The 10503-nt window shown below is 37.1% G+C and overlaps 1 non-coding gene across 1 annotated transcript; it reads right to left on the bottom strand.

Moving 5' to 3' along the window:
• Positions 1 to 1296: 1296 nt before the first annotated feature.
• On the bottom strand, positions 1297 to 1403 carry LOC141682576 (small nucleolar RNA R71). Its single transcript, XR_012559840.1, has one exon. It is a non-coding gene; the product is annotated as a small nucleolar RNA R71 (small nucleolar RNA).
• Between the last annotated feature and the right edge of the window lie 9100 nt (positions 1404 to 10503).

The raw sequence follows: 10503 nt of genomic DNA, 5'->3' as shown, positions 1-10503 counted from the left end.
GAGCGTCGCGAACTTATAAGATAGTGTGTTAATCTTTAATGAAGCGAAAGTGAATTTAAGGATTTAGAACTTGCCATGCTAGCATAGGTTCATGTATTTATACATGATTCGTAGGTAATTTTAACCATCTTACTTGCCCTATGTAATCAAGATAGATAACTTGTGCTTAAACCGTTATGTTGTCAAATTCTATAGACATATATGGTCTCAATATTATTGGTGCCTATTTAGCTTCTATCTCTTTTGTGGATGTCTGGTAGTATGGTATTCGTGCAACGAAAGTTGGTGTTTATCAGTTTCATGTTATCTGATTAGTGTCATCACCATTACATGTTAAGGTTAAGAACGAAGAGGCTATTGAATGAAGTATTTAATAAAGGTAGAATCCCATATTTGTCATATATATTAATTCGATCATTCTTATTCCCTTAGTTATAATTATTAGTTATAAACAACCTCAATTTGTTATCGTCTTAACATTAAATAATAGTCATATCATCGGTGCATAAGTGCATAAACTAATTAGTTAACCAAGCTAGTCTCTATGGGAACGAACTAGAAATAATTCTATATTACTAGCGAACACGTATACTTGCGTGTAATATTAGCGCGCGTTTAGCGACTAACAAGTTTTTGGCACCGCTGCCGGGGATTCAGTGTTAATTTTTAGTTTATGTGTTTGTCATCAGTGGTCGTTAAAGTTCTTTGACTCAGACATTGTTACTTATCTGTTTCCTTGTATTATTTCAGGTACTCTAGCGAGCGTGTATGCATACACATTCTCGATCTCGTAAAATAAATCTGGATCAAGCCGAGGAAGAAGCTGTAGTGGTTCGAAGGGAAGTTTTTGAAGAAGAAGAGAAGGTAAAAGAAGAAATGAAAGTCGAGGAACCAGTTTTAGTAGTGATGGGTGATCAAGCAGAAATTCCCAAGGCTCTGATGGACTATTCTCAGCCTAAGATCAATGACATTCAGTCAAGCATCATCAGACCAGCCATCTCGGCTAACACTTTTGAGATCAAGTCAAGCACGATTCAGATGATACAGAACTCGGTTCAATTTGAGGGTTCTCCTACTGAAGACCCCAACATGCACATCAGGGATTTCATCAAGATCTGCGACACTTTCAAGTTTAATGGTGTGATTGAAGATGCTATCAAGCTGCGACTCTTTCCATTCTCTCTGAGGGACAAAGCTAAGTGCTGGTTACATTCTCTACCACCAGGGTCTATCACTAAATGGGAAGATCTTGCTCAAAAGTTTCTCACTAAATTCTTTCCTATGGCGAAGACTGCTACAATCAGGAATGCTCTTACTCAGTTTGCTCAGCAAACTGGAGAATCTCTGTGTGAGGCTTGGGATCGATATAAGGAGATTCTAAGGAAGTGCCCACACCATGGCATGCCTGATTGGATGATTATAAATTATTTCTACAATGGATTGGGTGCTACTTCTAGACTCATGCTTGATGTAACATCAGGAGGAGCCTTGTGGGCTAAAAGCTACAATGAAGCTTATGAATTGATTGAACTAATGGCTGCTAATGAATACCAGAATCCTTCCCAGAGACTGACTCAGGGAAAACTAGCAGAAATTCTGGAGTTGGATGCATCAACTGCTATAGCTGCCCAACTTAAGGCTTTGACGATGAAGGTGGACTCTTTGGCTAATTATGGAGTTAATCAAATCACTAGTGTCTGTGAGCTTTGTGCAGGTGCCCATGAGACTGATCAGTGTGCTATTTCTAGTGAGTCAGCTCAGTTCATGAGCAACTTTCAGAGATTGCAACAACCCGTGCCAGCCACCTATCATCCTAACAACCACAATCATCCTAATTTCAGCTGGAGCAACGCTTAAAATGCGGTTCAACAAACTTATCAGCAGTACCCAGCAAAGCAGTACAACCCCCTGGTTTTTATCAACCGCAATATGCACCAAGACAGCAACTTCAGCTACAACAAGCTAATGAAAAATCTGAATTATAGGAGTTGAAGCTTATGTGCAAGAGCCAAGCTGTTTCTATTAAGACCTTGGAAAATCAAATTGGGCAAATTGCCAATGCCTTGATAAATCATCAGCCTGGTACACTACCTAGTGACAATGAAGTGCCAGGAAAGAGGGAAGCTAAGGAGCAGGTAAATGCAATCACTTTGAGGCCTGGTAAGGTTGCGAATCCCGAACAAACTCAAGTGTCGACTGAAGAAGCTGGGGCTGAGAAAGAAGTATAGCAACAGGAAGTAGAAGTGGAGTCAAGGAAGACTACTGTTGAGCACACTCCTCCTGAGGGTAATACAGGGGAGAAACAGATCTATCCTCCACCGCCTTTTCCTAAGCGGCTGCAGAAGAAAAAGCTAGACAAACAATTTGAGAAGTTTCTGGAGGTGTTCAGGAAACTTCATATCAACATACCTTTCGATGAGGCTCTTGAGTAGATACCTAGTTATGCAAAGTTTATGAAAGGTATTCTCTCTCGGAAAGTGAAGCTAGATGATTTAGAGACTGTCGCTTTCATGGAGGAATACAGTGTTGTGCTGCAACAGAAGTTGCCTCCGAAGCTCAAGGATCCAGGAAGCTTCACTATTCCGTGTACTATTGGAAAAGTGTCTTTTGACAGATGCTTATGTGACTTGGGAGCTAGCATCAATCTGATGCCTTTTTCAATCTTCAAGCAGTTGGACTTACCTGATCCAAAACCGACTTATATGACTTTGCAGTTGGCCGACCGTTCTATTACATATCCGCGAGGTATTGTGGAGGATGTCTTGATCAAGGTTGATAAACTCATCTTCCCTGCTGATTTCATAATTCTTGATTTCGAGGAGGATAAGAAGATTCCCATAATCTTGGGAAGACCTTTCTTGGCGACTGGACGAACCTTGATAGATGTGCAGAAAGGTGAGCTCACAATGCGAGTGCTGGATCAGGATGTAAATTTTAATGTGTTCAATGCTATGAAATTTCCTACGGAAAATGAGGAGTGCTTAAAGGTGGAGTTGTTCGATTCTGCGGTGACTTCGGAACTTGATCAATTGCTGAGGTTTGATGCCTTAGAGAAGGCTTTATTGGGGAATTCAGATAGTGAAGATGACGAAGGTGAAGAGCAATTGCAATATCTGAATGCTTCTCCCCGGAAGAGGAAGATTGATATGCCTTTTGAATCTCTTGGAATGGAGAAATTGAACAAAGCTCCTAAACGCCTCAAGCCATCTATTGAGGAAGCTCCTACTCTTGAGCTTAAGCCTTTACCTGAGCATATGAGGTATGCTTTTTTAGATGATGCATCTATTCTGCCTGTGATTATTGCATCTGACCTTTCAGGTAGTGATGAGGAGAAGCTTTTGAGGATTCTGAGAGAGTTCAAATCGGTAATTGGTTGGACTATAGCAGATATCAAGGGAATCAACCCTTCTTATTGTATGCATAAGATTCTGCTAGAGGAAGGTAGAAAGCCTACGGTCGAGCAACAAAGAAGACTTAATCCGATCATGAAGGAAGTAGTGAAGAATGAAATTCTTAAGTGGCTAGATGCAGGGATCATCTATCCTATTTCTGACAGTTCATGGGTGAGCCCAGTTCAATGTGTGCCAAAGAAAGGTGGAATTACTGTGGTAGCAAATGAGAAGAATGAGCTTATTCCTACTAGAACAGTCACTGGGTGGAGGGTTTCTATGGATTATAGGAAGTTAAATAAAGCCACCAGGAAGGATCACTTTCCTTTGCCCTTCATTGATCAGATGCTTGACAGGTTGGCTGGGCATGAGTATTACTACATGAACAGTCACGGGATGGAGAGTTTGTATGGACTACAGGAAACTGAACAAGGCCACTAGGAATGATCACTTCCCTTTGCACGGTCAAATAAGCATAGTTGTGTTATCTTGTTATGAATAAAAACGTGAATCCATGTTAACCTCCGATATAATAATTGAAGTGTTATAAGTTATTTTGAGTCGAGTTTTTATTCTATTTATAAACTTGCGATTGCTTTGATAAGTAGCGAGTCATGATTGTTGATCTAGTTGCGAAAGTATATCTGTAAGCAGTTGCACACACGTACATCTCTGGTTTGTAGATTGATTTGTATGGTTTGATTGATCTTTATGCGAATAACTGCATTTGTTGAGCTGTTGCTTGTTAATTGGTTTAGTTATTCTATGGGGATCGCTGCATTCATTTAGTTGCATTCATGCATTTTTATTTCTTGTTCTTTGAGTCTGTTTATGCTTGAGGACAAGCATCAATTCAAGTTTGGGGGTATGTTGAGTGGCATTTATGACACTTTATTATGCTCTATAAAGCTTTGAATTGGTGTATTTGTACTCAAGTTATTGGTGTTTTAATGTGTTTTCTAGTGTTTTTGCATTTTCAGGCATTATTCAGGTAATTAGGTGAATTATCATTGTTTTGGTGCTAATTTGGTTCCAGGAAGGTGTTGGAATAAAAGCCCTTGGAAAACCAGCTCAATCGGCAAGGAAAAAGAAGAAGTCAAAGTTTTGAGCAGTGAGCCAGCGCGCCCGCGCTGTCAAAGCGTGCGGCCGCGCCCAAACATCAGAAACCCAGCGCGCCCGCGCTGATCAACGGCCGCGCCGTGTCGGGATAGAAGAATCCTGATTCTACTTGGCTTATGAGAGAGAGACTTCTACTTTGCATGGGGTTGCTATATAAATAATTTAAAGCTCGTTTTTCAGAGGATATCAAGCCAGAGACATATCAGAGCTAAGGAGAAGACGGAAAAAGACCTATAGCATAATTCAACAAAGGCGAAGATGATCTAGTTTATTCTTGTGAATCTTTGTTTTGAGTTGTAATCTTGGATGCTCGTTTCTTGTTTTGTTGAACCTATACTCTTGTGTTAACTTCATTTTATTTATTCATTATAAAGACTACGTTTATTATACCATGCTTTCATCGGAACCCACATTGATGATGAGTCCGATTATGGGCTAATCATTATCGTGGGGTTCTAGAGGATTTATTTATGGATTTCTTTAGTTGATTTGTTTCGATACCTTAGTGTGTGGTGATTGTATGATAACCTAGTATTGGTTGCGCTTATTCGTCTTATGAGCGTCGCGAACTTATAAGATAGTGTGTTAATCTTTAATGAAGCGAAAGTGAATTTAAGGATTTAGAACTTGCCATGCTAGCATAGGTTCATGTATTTGTTATACATGATTCGTAGGTAATTTTAACCATCTTAATTGCCCTGTGTAATCAAGATAGATAACTTGTGCTTAAACCGTTATGTTGTCAAATTCTATAGACATATAGGGTCTCAATATAATTGGTGCCTATTCAGCTTCTATCTCTTTTATGGATGTCTGGTAGTATGGTATTCGTGCAACGAAAGTTGGTGTTTATCAGTTTCGGGTTATATGATTAGTGTCATCACCATTACATGTTAAGGTTAAGAACGAAGAGGCTATTGAATGAAGTATTTAATGAAGTTAGAATCCCATGTTTGTCATATATATTAATTTGATCATTCTTATTCCCTTAGTTATAATTGTTAGTTTAATTCTTAGTTATAAACAACCTCAATTTGTTATCGTCTTAGCATTGAATAATAGCCATATCATCGGTGCATAAGTGCATAAACTAATTAGTTAACCAAGTCAGTCTCTGTGCGAACAAACTAGAAATAATTCTATATTACTTGTAAACGCGTATACTTGCGTGTAATATTAGCGCGTGTTTAGCGACTAACAACAGAGTCAGTGGTTACCGTCTTTGCTGGGGCTGAATGAGTTTCGTCTACAAATTTGAACAGATCATAACCAACCAAGATAGATTTAATATGAGTTTTTTGAAGGGTTTCGAGCACATAAACACAACGGAAACAGTAATTAAAAATGTAAAAAACCAGAATTTTCGAAACCCACCGCAGGATCCATGCGAAAAATAGATATTTAATTCGTAGATCAGATTGTTTACCTTAAAAAGCTTTAAAAATTGGTTGACTAATGGAGATCCAAGCTTTTCAATCACCACGCATCCCGCTCTCGCGATCTACGCTCTATCGGTATCCACACGAATGCTTGAACTTAAGGATTGGATGTGTACTAGCACAAACTTGTTTCTTCTCGCTCTCTCCATCTTCTCTCTTGGTGGCTAGGGATTTAGTAAAAGTCTTTTTTCTTCTATCAAAATCAGCCACACAAGAGATATTATATAGAGAGTAGAAAAATGAATTATAACTCTTAACTAATTAGGAGTTATTATTAATTCGAAAATCCTATTTGTATTATAATTAAGTCTCACTTAATTATTTAACAAATAAATTTCATAATTAATATTAGTAAATTCGAATATCAATATTTATTTAATTGATTAAGTCATAGTTAATTAATATTATAAATAATTCAAATTACTTTAATTTAATTTAAATTCAATTTAAATTAAATAATCCTTCAAGCATTCTTTGTGTGTGACCCTATAGGTTATTATTACGCTGACAACGAGTTTTAAATCTAATTTAAAATCGTAAACAATGAGCGGCATCTAGTAATACATCATTGCTACCCAAGTAATAATAATTGAATCGGTAATCGATTAAACCTTTTGTGAATAATGTACAATATAATATAATCCCTTCAACCAAATATTATTGATTAAACTAGAGGCATGTAATGTGTCATCCTCATCATAGTTTAATCCAAGTTTCCTTGATCAATGAGTAGACTATCATATTAAATCAACATTTGAGCGTGACCACGTATTTCATAGTCTAGCTCACACAAGAGGCCAATAATATCACTCCTAAAATAGGAGGGTTAAATCCTATCTAGATCATTCATATTTCTCATACGATTCATAATATACCCAATGTCCACTTTTATCATTACCCGGTCAATGATAACTTTTAATGGAATCAATGTATATAAACTCTCGTATAGAAATATAATGACTTCAGGTCTAAGGACCATTACATCATTATCACTGTGAGAATTACTTATGACACAATAGGCATGTAGAATCTCACATTGGGTCTGTCCAGCACCATGTACATATACATCTACCTGTGTTTTTGACTTTAGTATCACTATACCTATGATCAATGAGATGTGATCATCAGTCAACAAACACACGAGTCTTAATGCATTATTATTGTTCCTTAATAATAATACTCGACTAGGGACCTTTAGGAATATTGATACTATTCTCATAATCTCATTTCTAAGTCACGTACTTAGAAATATAGAATTGCATATCATATTCCAAGGATATTTATTAATCTAACATTTATATCGCAGTAAATTAAGAATTAATAAATTATAAATAGAATAATCGATAGAACATAAACATTAATAATCCTAATGTCTTAAACTAAAACATCATAGTGTTGTCTCTACGAAAAAAACACTTACAATCTCCCACTTGCACTAGAGCCAATCACCCATGTATCTAATACTCATGGAACTAGTATGACCATCGTACTTCTACTGCGACAAAACCTTAGTCAGTGGGTCTGCAACACTATCATTACTATGCACTTTACATTTATATCTCCTTAATCATTAATATCATTAATAAGGCGATATTTCCTAAGGACATGCCTAAACAGTCTTCATGGCTGTTTCAAAAAAAAATATCAGTATATTCGGCTTCTATTCGGCTTCCATAGAATCATCAATGTTCTTGCTGTGAACTATTCAAGCTAACATCAATTATATTTAGACAAAACACAAAACATACATAAATTCGTAATCATCCCTGTCTGTCCAAAAATTAGGTTCAGAAACTAGTATCAGTGTAACCCTTTACAACCAGTTCCCTATGTTCTCTATACACCAAAAATAAATCTTTAGTCCTCTTTAAGTACTTAAGAATATTCTTGAAAATTATCCAGTGACCCTCACCTGGATTAGACTGGTATCTGCTCGTCATGCTCAAAGCATACGAAACATCAAGATAAATACATATCATTGTACACATTATAGATCCAATTACTAAAGCAGATGGAGCTTTCTCAAACAGCCCTTATCATCTAATGATTTAAGGGGCAATTATCTTTTGAGATCACTATCCCATGAGACATCGAAACATATCCTTTCTTTATCTCCTGCATCCTAAAATGATGCAATATTTTATCAATGTATGTATTCCGACTAGGTCGATTAATCTCCTTGATCTATCTCTATAGATCTTGATCCCTAATATATAGGTAGCATCACCTAAGTCCTTCATCGAGAAACTATTTCCCAACCAAGTCTTAACAACCTGTAGAGAAGGTATGTCATTCCCTATTAGTAATATGTCATCCACATATAGTACAAGGAATGCCACGTGGCTCCCACTAACCTTCTTTTAAACACATGGTTCATCTTCATTTTGAATAAAGCCAAATTCTTCGACTGTTTCATCAAAATGATGATTCCATCTCCTTGAGGCTTGCTTCAATCCATAAATAGATCGAAGCAACTTACAGACCATCTTTGCAAACTTGGGATCGATAAAACCCTCAGGTTGTATCATGTATACATCCTCTTCAAGGCTCCCATTTAAGAAAGCGATTTTGACATCCATTTGCCAAATCTCATAGTCGTAGTAAGCAGCTATTGCTAGCAAAATCCTGATGGACTTGACCATAGCAACTGGTGAAAAGGTCTCATCACAGTCTATACCATGAACTTGTTTGAAACCTTTTGCCACCAGTCGTGCTTTATAGGTCTGTACTTTACCATCCATGTCAGTTTTCTTCTTGAAAACCCACTTGCACCCTATAGGTTTTACCCATTCAGGTGGATCAACTAAAGTCCATACTTTATTTTGATACATGGATTCCATTTCAGATTTCATGGCCTCTAGCCATCTCTCAGAGTCTGGACTGTTCATAGCATCTTGGTAGGTAAGAGGCTCATCATTATCTATGAGCATTACATCATCATCTCGAGTCAAGAGAAATCCATAATATCTCTCTGGCTCATGATGAGCCCTAGTAGATCTACGAACAACCTGTGTTTCCGGAGCAGCAACATCTTGATGTACTTCCTGCCCATTTTCCAACTCTGGTTCAATATTATTTTGTACAACTCGATCTTCATCGAGATCTATAGTCCTCCCACTAATTTTCTTTGAAAGTAACTTTCTTTCAAGAAATACAACGGTTCAAGCAACCAACACTTTGTTCTCGGTAGGATTATAGCAACTATACCCTTTAGTTTCTTCAGGATATCCCACAAAATAGCATCTATCTAATTTTGGTCCAAGCTTGTTAGAGGCTAAACATTTTACAAACGCTTCACATCCCCAGATTTTCATAAATGACATGCTATGACGTTTATCAGTCCATATCTCATACGGAGTATTTTGAACCGCTTTAGTCGGAACTTGGTTAAGTGTATATGCAGTCGTTTCTAGAGCATAACCCAAGAAACTGAATGGAAGATCCGCTTGACTCATCATCGATCGCACCATGTCCAACAAGGTACGATTTCTCCTCTCAGAATCTCTATTCCAGTGGGGTGTTCCAGAAGGATAAGTTATGATACACTATCACACTCCTTTAAGAAACTCTTGAAATTGAGGTTTAAGTATTCTCCTCCACGATCTGATCGTAAAACTTTTCCCTTGTTTTCTTTTCTACTTCGGCCTTATATTCTTTGAACATTTCAAAAGAATCGGATTTGTTCTTCATAAGAACCGCATATCCATATCTACAGAAATCATCAGTAAATGTTATGAAGTAGTATAAGCCCCCTTTCCATCATACGCATTCGACCACATACATCATTATGTATAAGTCATAATTGTTTGGTGGCCCTTTCACCTGATCAGGTAAAAGAAGCTTTAGTCATTTTGCCAGTGAGATAAAGTCCGCATCTTTCGTATGATTCAAAATCAAACTTATCCAAGTATTTATCTATATGTAACTCAGAAATGCGTTTCTCATTAATATGGCTTAACGACAATGCTAGAGGTAATGTTTGATTTGAGTCAACTTAGAACATATAAATTGTTAACTAATTGTGCAACATTATAAGTCTTATCATTGAAATAGAATAAACAACTATTGTTTATTTAATTAAAATGAAAACCTTTCTTGTCCTGACAAGAAATTGACTTAATGTATCCGCTAAAGTCAGGCACGTAATAACAATTTATCAAGTTCTCAATCTCGCCCTATGGGCAACATTATGGATCGAGTTCCTTCAACTAGAGCAACAACTTTTGCTCCAATTCTAACCCTATACCTGAAGCTTGACCATTGCTAGTCTTCTTCTTTAGATCTTCCAAAAAAGCTCGACAATTTAACTTCCAATCATCCGGTTATTTCCACAAGAATGACAATCATTTCCTTTAGCAACACCACTATCAGGCTTCAAAAGCCCTTTTGGATTGGACTTTGGTTTGGCACTGAATGAGATCAAATCTTCACCTTGACTGTCCACTTTCCTTTCCCATTTGAATTCCATATGTACATCATTAATATGGACGTAATTCATGCCTTTACCGTGTTATTTTCAGCAGTTCTAAACATGCTTAACAACTCAGTGAGTGTTC

The sequence above is a fragment of the Apium graveolens genome, chromosome 1 (assembly GCF_009905375.1).
Source record: "Apium graveolens cultivar Ventura chromosome 1, ASM990537v1, whole genome shotgun sequence".
NCBI classification, from domain to species: Eukaryota; Viridiplantae; Streptophyta; class Magnoliopsida; order Apiales; family Apiaceae; genus Apium; species Apium graveolens.
This window is presented reverse-complemented; position numbering and strand designations above follow the sequence as displayed.